A 14,041-nucleotide genomic window follows, 5' to 3' on the forward strand; every position below is an offset into this window, starting at 1 on the left:
CCACAGGTAAATGGAGAAAATAGACTGTCACAGTGGGAAGTGCCAAGAGTGCTGAAGAGGAACCAGGATAAAGCTTTAGAGAGCCATGGGCGCTGCAGACAAAGACAGCTGTTCTGAGGATGCATCTTTGGGTAAAGACCTGAATCCTGTCAAGGCCAGGAGGCCATGGAGGCTGAGTGATCCAGCATAGGGAAGGGCAGGGGCATGCTCTGCTGGAGCTGGGGGTGGGAGTCAGACCACATAGGACCCTGGAAGCCATGGGAAGATGTTTAAAACCTACCTCAAAGAGTTACTGACCAAGTGAGACCCAATAATACACACCAGGAGCTTAGCCTTCAACCTGGCCCAGTGCAATGTTCAACAGATTTATTCCCTTTATTAGTATTATTAAATAATGTGGAGGCAATTTGGTATGAATTCATCTCTGAGCTTAATTTTGACTCAGCTAAATGGGCAGCTTTTGGTAAATTCTTATTTTCTCTTCTGAATTACGCCAGGTAAGAAATAGAAGATGGAAATCTTCATCTAATTTTTGATTGGATTAAAAAGCCCCAAGCTGAAAGAAGTCTATTAAAATACAATAATTAAAAAAAAAATCTTTAATCAGTATATTTGTTTCAAAACTCTATTAATATCTCATGAAATTTTCAGATATTTAGATGCAGCAGTGCCTGTTTTTTTAAGAGCCAAGATTTGTTTTTAATTTGTAAAAAATTAATGTGGAATTTGCATACAATAAAATACACTGATTTTTTTCTCCTTCTTTTATTTTAGGTTCAGGGGATACATGTGTAGGTTTGTTAAATGGGTAAATTGCGTGTTGCTGAGGCTTGGTATACAAATGATCCCATCACCCAGGTAGTGAGCATAGTCCTCATAGGTAGCCTTCCAGCCCATACCCCCATCCCATCATTCCCCACAAGTAGTCCCTATTGTCTATTGTTCATTCCCATGTTTGTGTCCATCTAACAGTGCTTTTTATCTGGATGGTAGGATTTGAGGTTATTGCCCCATCGTTTCTATCTGACACATTTCCTTTGTGACCAAGTCTAACTTTATAATAAAAATTAACACTTAAAATGTTTGGGAGGTGGGCATTGAATTTGACTTTTTTTTAGTTGAATCTGAATAATTCCAGTCACTGAACCCAAGAAACGAAAATTGAATTACTCTCCTTCCTTGAATATCTCATTCAGTTGTCCACGCTGAGACTCCCACTTGAGATCTAGCTGTAATATAATCACTAGTGAGTATTCGTCCTCCCTAGGTCTTACTCAGACCACCTTGGTGAGGCTTAGAATGAGTTTACAGTCAGGCTTTGTATGGTGAATGATGAGACAAAGCAAAATAAATTGGACTGGAGTTGTAGTCTCTCAGCAGTTTCGAAATTACAAAATTTAGAAAAATAACTTTAGATGATTATGAAAAAACAAACCGTTTCATGTCAGTGACCTGTGGGGAGCACTTAGTGAAACACCACAGGCTCTGTGTAGCCTCATTTCCACATGTGTGGACACCGTGTGCCCCTTCAGTGGTCCTCACTGGTTGTGTGGGTAACGGGTGTACAAGGGAGGGTTCTTCCCGTGAGGGAGATGCTGGGTGATGGAGCCAAAGGTAGGGATCACGTTTCATGTTAATTAGGAAGGAAGGAAGGAAGGAAGGAAAGAGGGAAGGAAGGAAGGAAGGATTTTAGTTCTTGAATTATACATCTGATTTGGTGTTTTCCTCCTTTTAAAAAATGTAGTAGAATATACATAGCATCAAATTTACTATGTGAACCATTTTTAAGTGTACAGTTCAGTGCATTATAAATGCATTCACATTGTACAACTATCACCATCGTCCTTCTCCAGAACTTCTGCGTCTTCCCCCAACTGAAACTCTGTACCTATTAAACTCTAACTCCTCCTTCCTCCTCCACCAGCCCTGGCAATCAGTGTTCCACTTTTTGTCTCTATGAATTTGGCCACTCTAGGTAGCTTATGTAAGTGGAGTCATACAGTGCTGTCCTTTTGTGCCTGGCTTATTTCATGCAGCATAATGTTTTCAGTGATGCCGTTTTTCTATACAAAAACTTTCAGCGATTGAAGCAGTCATTCTTTAAAAAATGTTTTGATTTTTAATATCGCACAGTATCAAGGGGGCCAGTGCCAGCCACTGTATTATGTATGACCACTTATTTCAGTAGTTTATATTTAACATTCAACAAATGTTTTCCTTTAAATTTGTTCCAAATTCCGGTCTCGGCAGATTGGAAGCTTACAAAAAGTAAGAATAGTGACTAAGCTGTGTTTTAAATATTTGCTAAAAAGTATACAAATTAGCCCATGTTTATAAATATGTGTTTTAATAGTTTTATTTCCTGCCTAAATTTCCCGTAAAATTGTGCAAGATGACATCATAAGAGTTATGTGGAGCCAAGTAATGGCATAAACAGGCCGATCATGACAGGTGTTGTACATCTTTTAGTTAGCATCTGGTAGTGGAGCGGGTGAGAGGTGAGGACTAAGGGCGATCAGCAATGGGATGGTTATGCCACCTTTCCTGAAAATATGCACCAAGGATTCACTCAGCTCTCACGGCCTGTGTGTTCCACCTGCCGGGTTCCATAGTGTGAGGGACTCATGCTGAGCAGAGCCAATTTACTGGGACAGAGGAGCCCACCTTGGCAATATGAGTCAAGAAACGGACAGTGAGTTTCGATGTGACACTCATGGACATCCCTTAGTCTCAGAGTCAGAGGGGTTGGTGGGTTGAGATGGAGCTGATTTTGGAAAACATTTTCTCTAAAGAGCAGAAAGTCCAAGGCCTGAGGACGACTTGCCACTTGGATTCAGGGAAGCAGAACAGTGTCCTCTCTTTTTATTATTAATTAATTAATTTATTTTTAGAGATGGGATCTTGCTTTGTTTCCTATGTTGGAGTGCAGTGGAGTGATCATAGCTCACTGCAGCGTCAAACTCGTGGGCTCAAGGGATCCTCCTGCTTGGGCCTCTGGAGTATCTGGGACTACAGGTGCATGCCACGATGCCTGGCTAATTTTTAATTTTGTGTGTATGTGTATGTGTGTGTGTGTATATATGTGTGTAGAGACAGGGCCTTGCTATCTTGCCCAGGCTGATCTTGAACTCCTGGGCTCAAGCAATCCTTCTGCCTTGGCCTCCCAAAGCACTGGAATTACAGGTGGAAGCCACTGTGCCCAGCTCAGTGGCTTGTCTTTACATGGGGTGGATCTGTGGAGTCACAGGGGTTTGGAGTGGGCCATCACTGTGCTAGCCGGCACAACCGACTGGCCAGTGGATGGTGATGTTAGAAGATCCCTCACATTGACACCAGGATGGAGAAGGCCTTGAAAGTTGTGTGTGGCCTAGGGCACTACTTCACTGTATTCTCCTCCTGCCTATGGGGGATCATTACAGGGTCCCCCATAAAAAACTGGCTGTCCAGAGTTTCCATAGTCCAAGAAGTCAAAGAGCCGAATACATTTAAATAAATAATTGTTAGACCCAGATTATCCTTTTCACCTTAAGACCAGGAACAAATGGAAGTTCCCTCCCACTGTGAAAGGTGATCCTACGAATTGGGTCATTCTTGTCATGCCTAACTAAAACAGTCAAGAGGCTGGGGGAGAAGCACCCTGGACACACACCATTGCTCCAAGTATGTCATTCTCTGCCGGCCCAGCTGCTGAAGCTGCCTGCTGTAGCCTGAAACCAGTTTTATCTAATAGTTCCTGGAATAGCTGCTGTGACTCCTAAAACTCCTTTTATCCCACCACCTTACCCACCATTGTCACTCAACAATCAGAGCTTGCCAGCTTCCCCAAACTTTTCTGGTGCCAATGAACTATGGCACTAGAAACTATGTTTCAGCTTTTTATAAAACTGTTTCAGCTTTTTATAAAACCTCCAACCTTCTTTATTCTTCGGATGTACCAAGACCACCCGGTCTGCATGTATGCCCAAATTGCAGTTCTTTTCTCTTGAATAAAACATTAAATTCAGAGATTTGTCTGAACATTTTTATTTTGACATTGACACTGCTTTTTGAGCACTGCTGTGTGCAAGGTGCTGTTCCAGTCACCGGGGATACAGTGAGACATCGACCTGCAGTCTTCCAGGCCATGCAGAAATGGTGTTGCAAGTGAGTGCTCTGGGAGAAGCTCCATTTGTCTGCTCTGAGCCCAAGAAGGCTGCCACCCAGATGGGGGCCGGTGGGGTGAGGCCAAGGGGAAGGCTTCCAGGAGGTGGGAGCACCCAAGAGGGGCAAGAGAAGGTGAGTCGTGATGCTGGAAGAGGTGGAAACACCAGACAGAAGGACATCCTGTGTAAAGGCAGTGAGGGGTAGGAAGGGAGCACAGGTGTTCACAAGGCTGCCTGGGAAACTGCATGTAGTTCCAGGGACTGCCTAGTACATGGAATGGGAAGAGAAAGAGGTCCAGACATAGGCGATGAGCCAGTGAAGGATATGAAGGAAGAGGGTGATTCGAGTGTTGATTTCTGGCAAAGTGGGAAGAAAAGAAAATATTTAATTGAGTATGTGTAGAGGAAAATTCAAAATTTCTGATAAGAATGTCTCCAGAAAAGACATAATAAGGAAATTTGGTTAGTAAATGAGTACCAAAAACCATATGAATATATAGGAGAATACCCTTGTTCTTAGGAGATTCATGCTGAAGTGTTAAAAGATACAAGTGTTAGGATGTCTTTGCAGAAAATAAAGTGTGTGGGGGGTGTGTGTGTGTGTGTGTGTATGTGTGTGTGTGTGTTTAGAGAGAGAGCGCACATGTGTACAGATATGGTAAGATGTTAACAAGTGTTGAGTCTAGGCAAAGTGTGTATTTATTACTTTCTTAATTTTTCTGTACTTTTGAAGCTAAGCAAAATTTGCAATATAAATGTGGGGCAACAAGAGACATTGAGTTACAATGACTTCATGTCATGCCAACACAATTTTTCTCCACTAGTGCATTTTAGGCAAAATGCTCTTCTGTCAAATTGCATTGAAAGTGTTTATTTACAAAACCCACGTTGAGCCACGTCTTCACTTTCTGAGCATATCATGATGATCATTGGTCATTACTGAAGAGGTTTAGTAGAGCTGATGGACTTATGTAATACCGATTTGGAGCCACTAACTTAAAGGGTGTAATTTTAGGACTTTCTTAAATAGGACAAATGCTTCACATGGTTTTATGCCTCAGTGGGTGTCTCACATATAAAGATTCTTATCCTATTGGTAGATATTTTGGTGGTTAGCTTTGTAGGAAAATGCATAAGGAATTATTAAATTTTATTTTTGGATACATGCTTGCATTCATTTGTACCCTATCCATAATATGGGACTGAATACAGAAAAAATTATACAGAATTTCTTGGCAGACTCCACTAGATGATTGTGCAGATCATTATTTTAAATAAGTGGCCTTTAATGCAGAGTTAACTGGTACTTTATCCTAGGAGATTGTGATGAATTATATCTTAACGCGATATGTAAAAGCTTAAGTGGTCGAAAGAGAAATAAATATAGCTATTTAATTAATTGTCTGCCGGACAATCGTAATGCCTCTGTCTGGTGGGTGGACAAATTGAAACAACTGATTATGCAGCATTAGTAAGTGTCTAATTGGATATGTGGAGTAGCATATTAATAGAGTGGCACTTTTAGAGAGGGTGTCACTGAAAATTTGGTTTTCAAATGACCAGTCCTTATTTGTATGTTTTGGTTCCTCTAATATGGGGTTGTTTCTTAATTGTATATTTCTTTGTTTTGTATCTTTCCTTGAAAGAGGTATCTTTTATAGTTATTCTGTTACCTATAGAAAATGGATAAAATATTGAAATCCTTGGCATAAAACCTGAAGGCGCAGACTGGGTTTGATCCAGTGCTTTTCAAAGTAAGTATAAATAAATGAGGTTTCTGATAGTCATCTTGGGAAATTATGAAAACCATCCTATGCCTTCTCATGACACGTCTTTTTTTCTCTGTTGAAGACGCATCTTGTTACACACCTTGTGAAAATGGTGTCACCTCCCTAATTGTACTCTATAAACAAAACATCCCTTAGTTTCTGCTGATTGTCCTGGCTTACTGTGGAGTGACAGGCTGCATTTTGCCAGTAGGTCAACCACTGAACTGATGACAAGTGACCTTTCTAACACTGCAATCAATGCTTGTTATTTGGAAAACAAAATGATACAGTTTGTATTTTTTAGCAGATGGGTCATTGGGTCAACCCACCACTGACATGTGAATTTGTTACTTGGGCTGGATGAGTCAGTTCAGACAGAAATGTTAATTTATTTGAATTGATCTGGGTCTTGCTCTTATAAAAAGGTGTTGGACATTTGTTGATGGCACAAATTATTACAAGTAATTGGTTTTATACATCAGTCAAACAAAGACTTTTAGAGAGCCTACTTTATACAATAGCATTATATACCAGCTCTAGGAAGCATTCACCATAATGTATTTTCTCTACACTTGATATTTCTCAATGGTTTTGAGAAAACCCAATTTACATAAGTTATCTTGCATGTGTCATATTTAAATAGCATTTCTCCCCATGTTTCCTGAAATGTGTTTGGTGTTAGACCCCATGAAGGGTAATGAGGATGAACAGGTTCTGGAAAAGATCCTGGGAAGAGATGAACTGTCTGTCATAAGAGATAGCCCCTGTGGTTGTTAGTGTTGTTGAATGACTGCTTCCAGCTTTCACCTTCTAGAAACATGGGAAGACTGGGCATCTCTGTTGCCTTTGATTTAGATGTTACTCCGCATGCTTTGGCTGGTGAGTATGAGTGAAAGTGTGACATGTACCACTTTCAGGCAGAAGCTTCTAGAACCAGGATGAGAGTCAAGGTGTTCTCTCCCCTTTTTCCCACCATGGTGACTGTGGAAGCATTGAGATGCTTTGAGCCCACATGCCTGAGTGAGGAAGATGTAGAAATGCCTTCCCTTGCCCCTCACACATTCACACACACTCAGATGACTGCAGTGGGTGTGTGCCTGAATGAGAAATAAACTGTGTTGTATATGCCACTGAGATTTTGGGGTTGTGGAATGGTTCTCTAACTCTTTGGTCTTAGGACCCCTTTATACTCTGAAAATGTTTTGAAAAATCCACAGAGCTTTTGTTCAAGTGGGTAATATCTACTTATATTTTCTGAATTAGAAATTAAATCTGAGAAAGTTTGAAAACACAGGAGTCCATAAGCATCTCTTCCATTGGGCATCAGGGCAGTGGTGTACGCCTGTGAAAGTTGAGTGTGAACTGAGAATAGTAAGTCAAATAATGTCTTCTTATGATCATGAAAATAGTTTTGACTTTGTGGCCTCCTTGAAAGGGTCTCAGGGATTTCAGGGGTCTCTGGCAGATACTTTGAAAACGACTGACCTAGGCCATGCTAAGTGATGAGCATACCTTGATAATTTGCAGTTACAGGCTCAGAGAAGTTGAGAAGAAAAAGAAGGGAAAAAGATTTTGGAAGCATTGCAAAAGAATATTCCAGAGTGTTATGATTTTCTTTTTCTTTTTGAATAAAGACAATATAAATAATTCATTCCTGTTACTGAGAAGTAGTCCTTCTTTATACTAATAAATGCCTATTTTACTAGACTATCAAATGAAATAATGCACATAAAATTACATTGTATGAAGCCACAGAGCTGTAAATATTAATTCTATGAAGGTTGAGATTATGAAATATTTTGCTTTGGAAAAATATGAAAGTATGAGTAGTATTCATATACTTGGAATTAGGTGTAGGCTTTCTGGATGGTAGAGGGTTGGAGAAAGTGAAATATTTAAATATATTTATATATGAGTGAGCCTATCTAAGTTCCTTCAGCAGTGGTGCTTCTGGGAGTTTTAACGGTGAAATTGTCATATATATCGTAATGATGAAATAATTCCAACGCCTTTTATGAAGCGTATAGTGACATAATGATACAAAGATGGCTAAACATGTTTCAAAAGACTTGAAAATTGTGCTTAATGGAAATTTCATGTGCATGGATAGCAAATCCCATAGGTGAATTTACCAGTCACATGCCTATCAATAGCCCAGTTCTGTAAGGCAACATATTTATTTCCTAAGATATGAATTCTAACAGAATTTGCTAATATTTGAAAGGCATCATAGACATTTTCTGAGCTTTTTAATATAGCCATGGGCAAGGTTACCAAGGGAATCTGATGATCTTTATAGATTTGTCCAGCTGTTATAGATAGTTAATATTTAAGCTTCAGGAAGGAGACATAAATGGACGACCTCTCTAGCTTTTTGGTTCTCCTTTTTTTTTTCAGTAAATACTTATGAAGTATGCACTATGGAATAGCTCTGTTTTTGTATCCTATCAGATAAAGCATATCTTGGGCTGGGCACAGTGGCTCACACCTATAATCCCAGCATTTTGGAAAGCCAAGGCAGGAGGATTGCTTGAGCCCAGAAGTTCAATAGCTGTCTGGGCAACATAGCAAGACCCTGTCTCTACAAAAACAAAAATAATAAATTAGCCAGGCTTGTTGGCACATGTCTGCAGTCCCAGCTGCTTGGCAGGCTGAGGCAGGAGGATTTCTTGAGCCAGGGAGGTCGAGGCTGCAGTGAGCCGTGATTGTGCCACTGCACTCCAGCCTGGGTGATGAAGTGAGACCCTGTCTTTAAATGATGGTGATGATGATGATTATTATTAAATATTGTCTTGGAGGATCTATGTGCAAGGTTTCTGAGGTCACAGATTTCTGACGTTAGCAAAGTTGACCAATGCTTTACTTGACAGAAAAATCAAGTATTAGAATAATGCACTGAATGGAAGAAAAGAAAGTTAAATTCATGAAGTGGCGTAGACTTGCTAAAGTCAATTTCTTCTACTAATTGACTACCCATTATGGTGGTTTTTGAAGCCTGGGACTCACTTAAGAAAGGGCCTGTTATCTGGAGTCCCTAGCAGGCTGAAAACGCTAAGATTTGATGGATGTAATCAAGGCAGCCAGAAGTCGCTATCTGCCCATTTGCTCTGGCTGGCATCTTTAGGAAGCTGAATATATATCATTCTCCTTTCTCAGGTATAATTGTGCTTGTGCAGGGAAGGGTTGCCTTCGCTGAGAGACCGCTTATCTTCATAAAATGCCTAAATTTTGTTCATATACAGTTACCCTGGCACTGAAAAGAGAAATGGTGTGTTGTTTCATTGCAACCTTTAAGTAATAAAAGTCGATAGTTGTGATTAGTATGAACATTCACATTTTCTTACCCCTGAAATCAGGCAGTAGCTTCTTTTCTCATTTAATTTATCTTTGATAAGATTGTTGATAAGCCTTAAGCCATGCCACACTTTAAAATTTCGGTAATTCCTAAAATCCCCCAGCAGATGGAGACGTGGAATTCTTTGCTCCTTCACTGGGGCCTCTGCTGTTGCCCCAGGTGACTTTGCTTGACTTCTAGTTAATATGCAGTGTCAGGTTTTGCAAATGAGCTAATGAATATGCTCTTTTGCACTTCTTTTCCTTCTCTTTTTGGCCTGGTGAAGAGGTCTTACTTTTGTGTCTCATAAGGTCATTATCATTACTGACCTTCCCCAGTAGATAAGAACAATATTTTCTTTAGAGACATATTCGCAGCAAAGCACAGAACAGAGAATCCTCTGAGCTCCAGGGGAGCACGTTTAAATCCCATGTGAGCGTTTCACAGGCAGCATCCTGCCCATGTTTTGATTCAGAGTAAATCCCAGAGGTCAGATCCTTCTTCAGCCAGCAGGGTAAAGTTTGGTCACAGTTTTCTGAGGTCAGCATGGCAGGTAGAGAGGCTCTCCTCTGTGGCTTGTGGCTCTGCATACCCACGGACACAAAGAGGAAGGGATTATTAACAGTCTTATTCTGAAGGGATCTTCTGATTCAAGTGATTATTTTTCTTTCCTCCCTGATTCACTTATATCTAGTCCACGAGTATTACAGACGAGATCTCTCTAAGACTCATCTTTGACAGATGCAATAAAAACCTTTCAAAAATATTAATTGGTGTGAAGCCCTTTAGAAAGTCATGCCATTTGTTGCATTTCCTGCTTTTATTGCTATTTCTGTTAATCACCTGGGAAAAATTGCTGGTTTTTAAATTCTTAAGTCCAGTTCTTTCTAAGCTGATAAACTTTCCCCCAGTAAATTAAAAGGAAAAGGAAGGTAACCTTCTGAGGTAGCTCATGGGAGTGGTTGCTAACTCTTAATAATTGAAAATGAAAGTTGGTTTAAAAAAAAAAACCACATATACAAAATAACTCACCAAACAAATGAATTAATAAAAAACAAATTGTGATAGAAGGCATGCTCTTTAAGGGAGCTGGTAGTTTGTCGTGTTTATTTTTTATTATAAGGCTTTCTTCATTATTGGAAGACTCATCTTACAAATGTGTTCTTTTCCAAGCCAAATAATGAATTACATTCATGTAAGACATTTTTACTTGTACACTTTAATAAGAGCAAATGATGTGGTTATTTCATAAATGTCTGTTGACTGACTGAGTTCTGAGAATAGGACACATCTGAATTCAGTAGGCCCTGTGGTCTAGATCCTTTTTTTTTCAGATTAAAGAACTTTCTAAAGAAAATGAAATTCTTTGTTTTTTGCTAAGAGTTTACATAATCGAAAAAATGTATGTCTTGGTGTAACACTAGATGCTGTGACAAACAAATCTCACAATGTCAGTATTTTAAAACTGTGGAGATTTATTTCCCACTCACATATAGTCTAGTGTGGTCCCAGCTTGGAGGTGGTTGGGTTGGGAGCTTGTTACACATAGACATCCCAGTTGAAAAGGACTCTGCATCTTCAACATGTATTTTCCAAGATTCTAGACGTCAAGTGGACATCCAGATGGTGCAGGAAAAGTCCCTGGAGGATCTGTGTGGAGGTTTCTGTGGGCCAAGTCTGGAAGTGGAGAGAAAGGCAGCTGGGAGTATGGTTTAGTTGGATGCACAGAAGAAGAAGAAAAGGACATTTGATGAGTAGCTGGCAACTTCTGTCTCACTTGGCCTTAGAGGTTATTACTTAATAAAATGGTCCTGGTAAATTATTACGGGAGAACATTATTTAAATTGAATATAATGATTACTTTTTTGTTCTATAAAGGAGTGCCATCTTTAAAAATCCAATTAATTGACTAAAATAATGTTTTGAGAATTAACTTTATGATGTTTGCATATAAAAGTCAAGAATTAATCCATAACAACTAGATCTTACACAAGTAGATTTTCTCCTAAGCTTTATGTTATTAAACCGTACCCTAATATTTTCCTAAAATATTCTCTTACTTTAACTCTGATAATTTCCCAGATAGAGCCAAGATATATGAGCATATATTGCTACTTAATTCAGTAAAGCAAATATCATTGAATAAATGTCAGCTTTTCCAGGGAAATCACTGTATATAACGTCTCTGGATAATATATTTATCAAAAAATCAATACTAAAAGTAAACAGATTTTTAATACATCTGAAGGAGCTTCTTAATAAACCAAAGTGCTAACCCATAATTTAAAGCTGTTGGTACCAGTAGGTACTTAGAGATGACATCATAATTTTTGTAGATTATTCTTCATAGTGCTCTGTGTGCTACATTTAATTCAGTTTTTACTTTGTGCTGGGGAGATGTGATTTATTTTAGAGGCATGTAAAGACTATTCTGGCTTCTCTTTCCACAGAGGAAAACCCCGGAAGGTGCATGAAGAGCCCGTGACTCTAACGAACTCTTCCCTTTTGTTTTGCTCTATTCGGTGCTGGGTGGTTTTGCCTGTCTTCTCCTGTCTGTCATTGCTCTGAAAACATCTGCTTAACTTCCCCGGGCTCATACCCCTCGTTATTTGGACCTGTATTTCTCAAAGTCTTGCTATCCATTGATTAGATGACTGACACATAATAAATTTTTTAAAAGGTCAATCACAAATTTTAAATAATTTTTGGAAAATTGTATTTTAAATTAACAAAAGTATTTGTTTGTTTTTTGCTTTTTGTTTTGAGATAGGGTCTCATTCTGTCACTGGCTAGAGTGCAGTGGCGCGATCACGGCTCACTGCAGCCTCCACTTCCCCAGTCTTTGGGGATCCTACCACCTCAGCCTCCCAAGCAGCTGGGACTACACGCACACAATACCATACCTGGCTAATTTTTTTTTGTTCTTTGGTAGAGATGGGCTCTTTCTGTGTTGCCCATGTTGTTCTCAAACTCTTGAGCTTGAGTAATTCAACCACCTTGGCCTCCCAAATATTAATAAAAGTAGTCTTTTACTAGTGAAATAATTTTTTAAAATTTTATTACCAAGTTACCTACATAGATGGCCCTTGAGATTTCTTTCTACAGACTCTGCAAGGACCAAATCAAGGAATGTCACACAATTAAAAGCTGAACATTTGGATATTTCAACTTGGAGATAATAATAAATACATTCCCAGAACATAGTTTGATGGCATTTGGCTTGTACATTTTATTGAATTGTGAGGGTCTGGTTTCCAGTTATGTTCTGTCATATGCCCAACAGGAAAGTAGCTGTTAGTATAGTTGTACAGAGCACCCTGACTTCACCTCCTCACTACATGACCTCGTTCAAGTTACTAACTTCTCTGAGCCTCAGCTTATTCATCTGTAAAATGGGGGAGTTTATGACTCACATCATGATGTTGTTATAAGAAGTAAACGAGAGAATGTGTGCAGAGCTTAGGACAATGTCTGAGGCAGAGCCCAATTAATCATTTTCTTTTCTTATGGTTAATACTTTTAATATTGTATCTCACAATGAGGAGACTTTCTCTTATGTTTTCTCTTAAATTTTTTTCACTTAAGACCTTCCTTCTAAATGACATTGTTCCACTGTAGCAAAGCAGTTCTCCTCCTCCATGCACCGTGTCCTTGAAATGTGGTTATTTGGAAATTTGGCTAAAAGTTGGTTGTTTTCCCCATTTTTCCTTATTCAATAGTGGCTCAAGATTGGAAGGATTATTCATATGGAAGGGAAGTGTTGGGAAGGGAAGGGTGTGGTCACTAGAGAGAGCTCCATGCCTGGCCTGTGTGCTCAGGGACCTGTGTGAGGACATGTACTCCTGCCTTTATGCCCAAATGTTGCATTTCCTAAGACCATCCTGTGCCACCATGCCCCCATCTTGTGCCAATGGAAACCCCGAGACCTTTGCAGGCAGACACACAAGCAGCTGGACATTGAGAGGAACACATTAGTGGAGGAAGACATAAGCGGCTGGAGGTCGAGAGGACATCATGGGGAACACAGAGGCAGAAGAGCACACCACCAGACACCAGCACGCCATCCACCTACAGAACGATGTGGAGTTTGGCCTGGGGCAGTTGGAGGAGAGCCTGGGCCACTGAGCGGCCCGACTGCAGGAGAAAATCATCTCCTTTCTGGCTCCCCCATCTGCTGAGAGCTACTTCCACTCAATAAAACCTTGCACTCATTCTCCAATCTCACGTGCGATCTGGTTCTTCCAGTACACCAAGGCAAGAACTCTGGGATACAGAAATCCCTCTGTCCTTGTGAGAAGGCAGGGGTCTAATTGAGCTGACTTAGCACAAGCCGCCTATGGATGGCTAAACTAAAAGAGCACCTGTGACACACGCCCACTGGGGCTTCAGCTGTAAACATTCCCCTCTAGACACTGCTGTGGGGTTGGAGCCCCTCACCCTGCCTGTCTTTATGCTCGCCTAGAGGTTTGAGCAGTGGGGCACTGAAGAAGTGAGCTACTCCCCCGTCATATACCCTGGGAAGGGGACAAGGGAACCTTTCCCGTTTCATTATGATGTTGAATTCCACCTGGGTATGTCATGGTGTGAAGGTGAGGACAAGAGGACCATAGGGCCCAAGTCTCATCCTTAGACTTTCCATATTATCTTCCAAAAAGCATAAACTATAGGGGATAGAGACTTGGGAGTAAGATTGAAAGTAGAATATGTTCATCATATCGCCAGACCTGCTCTATCACACTGCTGATGGTGTACCAAGAATTAGTATTTTTAGTGTACTTTTTAGACTGTGAGTAGTG

General features: G+C 40.1%; 1 protein-coding gene across 18 annotated transcripts in view; it reads left to right on the forward strand.

Moving 5' to 3' along the window:
- Positions 1-14,041, forward strand: part of PTPRM (protein tyrosine phosphatase receptor type M) — an 829,686-nt gene that overhangs the window by 220,647 nt on the left and 594,998 nt on the right. The gene's annotated exons all lie outside the window — the stretch shown is intronic.

The sequence above is a fragment of the Macaca mulatta genome, chromosome 18, assembly GCF_049350105.2.
Source record: "Macaca mulatta isolate MMU2019108-1 chromosome 18, T2T-MMU8v2.0, whole genome shotgun sequence".
NCBI classification, from domain to species: domain Eukaryota; kingdom Metazoa; phylum Chordata; class Mammalia; order Primates; family Cercopithecidae; genus Macaca; species Macaca mulatta.